Source organism: Physeter macrocephalus, chromosome 11, assembly GCF_002837175.3.
Source record: "Physeter macrocephalus isolate SW-GA chromosome 11, ASM283717v5, whole genome shotgun sequence".
Lineage (NCBI taxonomy): Eukaryota > Metazoa > Chordata > Mammalia > Artiodactyla > Physeteridae > Physeter > Physeter macrocephalus.
The window spans coordinates 98,312,046-98,316,162 of NC_041224.1; the positions used below are offsets into that span (position 1 = coordinate 98,312,046).

The window sequence follows — 4,117 nt, forward strand, 5'->3', positions numbered from 1 at the left end:
AGAGGCCTGCGTGCGAGCACAGGTCACTCTCCACACCGCCCCTCCCGGGAGCTCGTGCAGCCCGCCACTGCCGGGGTCCCGGGATCCAGGGACAGCTTCCCCGGGAGAACGCGTGGCACGCCTCGGGCCGGTGCAGCGTCACGCCAGCCTCTGCCGCCGCAAGCTCGCCCCGCCTCCGTGCCCCTCCCTCCCGCCGGCCGTGCCAGAGCCCCCGAATCAGCTGCTCCTCTAACCCCGTCCTGTCTGAGCGAAGAACAGACGCCCTCAGGCGACCTACACGCAGAGGCGGGGCTAAATACAAAGCTGAACCCCAGGACCTGTGCGAACAAAGAAGAGAAGGGAAATCTCTCCCAGCAGCCTCAGGAGCAAGGGATTAAATCTCCACAATCAACTTGATGTACCCTGCATCTGTGGAATACCTGAATAGACAACGAATCATCCCAAATTGAGGAGGTGGACTTTGGGAGCAAAGATGTATTATTTTTTCCCCTTTTTCTCTTTTTATGAGTGTGTATGTGTATGCTTCTGTGTGTGATTTTGTCTGTATAGCTTTGCTTTCACCATTTGTCCTAGGCGTCTGTCTGTCCGATTTTTTTTTTACTTTAAAAAAATTTTTCTTAATAATTATTTTTTATTGTAATAACTTTATTTTATTTTACTCTACTTTATTTTATTTTATCCTCTTTCTATTTTTTCTCCCTTTTATTCTGAGCCGTGTGGATGACAGGGTCTTGGTCCTCCAGCCATGCATCAGGGCTGTGCCTCTGAGGTGGGAGAGCCAAGTTCAGGAAATGGTCCACAAGAGACCTCCCAGCTCCACGTAATATCAAACGGTGAAAATCTCCCAGAGACCTCCATCTCAATGCCAAGACCCAGCTTCACGCAACAACCAGCAAGCTACAGTGGACACCCTATGCCAAACAACCAGCAAGACAGGAACACAACCCCACCCATTAACAGAGAGGCTGCCTAAAATCATAATAAGGTCACAGACACCCCAAAACACACCACCAGACGTGGACCTGCCTACCAGAAAGACAAGATCCAGCCTCATCCACCAGAACACAGGCACTAGTCCCCTCCACAAGGAAGCCTACACAACCCACTGAACCAACCTTAGCCACTGCAGACAGACACCAAAAACAAAGGGAACTAAGAACCTGCAGCCTGCGAAAAGGAGACCCCAAACACGGTAAGTTAAGCAAAATGAGAAGACAGCAAAACACACAGCAGATGAAGGAGCAAGGTAAAAACCCACCAGACCTAATAACTGAAGAGGAAATAGGCAGTCTACCTGAAAAAGAATTCAGAATAATGATAGTAAAGATGATCCAAAATCTTGGAAATAGAATAGACAAAATACAAGAAACGTTTAACAAGGACCTAGCAGAACTAAAGAGCAAACAAACTGAATAACCTATACATATACATATATCCTCCCTCTTGCGTCTCCCTCCCACCCTCCCTATCCCACTCCTCTAGGTGGTCACGAAGCATGAGCTGATCTCCCTGTGCTATGCGGCTGCTTCCCACTAGCTATCTATTTTACATTTGGTAGTGTATATATGTCCATGCCACTCTCTCACTTCATCCCAGCTTACCCTTCTCCCTCCCCGTGTCCTCAAGTCCATTCTCTACGTCTGCTTCTTTATTCCTGTCCTGCCCCTAGGTTCTTCATAACCATTTTAAAAAATTAATTTTTAATTACATCAGTAACACATGAATACTTTCTCCTTCCAAATATTAAAACACTACTGGTAAGGATAAAGTCTTGGACAAACATCCAAGCAAAAGATAAAGTTTTAATTTGTGGATACTGATTTTTAAAAAATGACATCATCCTGTACATATTATTCTTCAACTTGCTTTTTTCATTTGACCACATACAACGTTCTGCACCCAGTTCTACTGAGGGGAGGGCCTGTTTCTCCACACCAACAGGCAATTCCCCAACACCAGTTGGGTGTAATATGTTCAACTCAATTCTGACACTATCTACCTGGAGAGAGGTAGATAGATCACACAGGTTAAGGCTCAGTCTTATGAGACTGCCCTCCCCACCCTCATTGGGACACCAGTAGCAAGTCCAGATTGTGACTGGAGATTCCGACGACCTTCTCCCTGGGTTCAATTAATTTGCTAGAGCAGCTCATAGAACTCAGAAACATTTTACTCACTAGGTTACCAGCTTAATGTAAAAGGCTATAACTCAGAAACAGCCAGATGGAAGAGATGCAAAGGGGTATGTGGGAAGAGACTTGGAGCTTCCTTGCCCTCTCCGGGCCACCACCTACCCAGCACCTCCATGTGTTCACCAACCCGGAAGCTCTCTGAACCCTGTCCTTTTTGGCTTTTAATGGAGGCTTCACTACAAAGGCATGATTGATTAACTCACTGGCCACTGGTGATCATTCAACCTCCAGCTCCTCCCCTCTCCACAGAGGATGGGGGTGGGACTGACAGTTCCAAACCCCTAAATCACATGGTTGGTTCTCCTGGCAACCAGCCCCATCCTTAGGTACTTTCCAAAAGCCACCTCATTAATATAACAAGAGACAACTTTGCTGTTATCCCCATTTTTCAGAGGAGGAAACTCAGGGTAGGGAGTTTAAGTCACTCGCCAGAAGGGATAAAGGTGGGATATGAACCCAGCTGTCTGGCTCTGAGTCTGGGCTCTTTTCCATCATGGAGACTGATGTGAAACAAAACCTTTCTCCAAAGGATGTTCACCAATAAGTAAAAATATAACTACAAATGAAATGCTGCTATACTTGTCTGGGAATGATTTTTTTTTCCTTTGTTAACTGGGGCTGGACAGCAAAGGTAGTAAAACAATACTGTACAGCTGCTTCTAAACCAAGCACAGTTTATCAAACCACTCTATGAAGAGAGAAATATATGAATCAATCTAAAGGCAACCATATTATTAACAAAATAAGAAATAGTGCTGATCTCCAGTTCAAAACTGACAGAGCGGGCTTCCCTGGTGGCACAGTGGTTAACAATCCCCCTGCCAATGCAGGGGACACAGGTTCGATCCCTGGTCCGGGAAGATCCCACATGCTGCGGAGCAACTAAGCCCATGTGGCACAACTACTGAGCCCACGTGCCACAACTACTGAAGCCCGTGTACCTAGAGCCCGTGCTCTGCAGCAAGAGAAGCCACTGCAATGAGAAGCCTGCGCACCGCAATGAAGAGTAGCCCCCGTTCGCCGCAACCAGAGAAAAGCCCGTGCGCAGCAACGAAGACCCAACGCAGCCAAAAAATAAATAAATAAAATAAATACATTAAAAAAAAAAAAACTGACAGCACAGAGCTATTCTCTAAGAGGAAAACTAGGACAGTTTTACCTACTGAGTCCTTCCTTTTACTGTTAAATGTGAAAAGATAGGTTCTACTTAAAGTTTGCAGTGTTGTTTGTGAAAATACATAACGCTATTGCTAACCTCTACTAAGTTATTCTTGACCAATGAGGAAGGGCAGAAAGCTAAAGGTGACATTTTGAAGAATGAAATCAGGGAATTCCCTGGCAATCCATTGGTTAGGACTCCGCACTTCTACTGCTGAGGGTGCGGGTTCAATCCCTGGTTGGGGAACTAAGATCCCACAAGCCAGGGGTCCCCAGCCCCTGGTGCCGGTCCGTGGCCTGTTAGGGACTGGGCCGCACAGCAGGAGGTGAACGGAGGGCGAGCAAGCGAAGCTTCGTCTTCATTTACAGCCGCTCCCTACTGCTCACATGAATGCCCCTTAAGCTGTTTTCTAAATGGGAGGCCTTGTCTTTGACCCATTAGGAACCAGCAGCAAAGGTGGACAGAGAGGTATTCCATTTGGAATACCTGGGGCATTTCTCCTCCTAGCAATCTCTATTGACTTCCTAGGGTATAACAGGCAGTCCCCAAAAAGTAGTTTGAAAATCTATTATTAGGAGCCCAGGTGAGGGGCTTCCCTGGTGGTGCAGTGGTTGAGAGTCCGCCTGCCGATGCAGGGGACACAGCTTCGTGCCCCGGTCCGGGAAGATCCCACATGCCGCGGAGCAGCTGGGCCCGTGAGCCATGGCCGCTGAGCCTCCACGTCCGGAGCCTGTGCTCTGCAACGGGAGAGGCCACAGCAGTGAGA

General features: G+C 47.5%; 1 protein-coding gene across 8 annotated transcripts in view; it reads right to left on the minus strand.

Annotated features, from left to right (window-relative positions):
• EIF2AK4 (eukaryotic translation initiation factor 2 alpha kinase 4) overlaps positions 1-4,117 on the minus strand; it is a 119,275-nt gene that overhangs the window by 73,023 nt on the left and 42,135 nt on the right. The window lies entirely within an intron of this gene.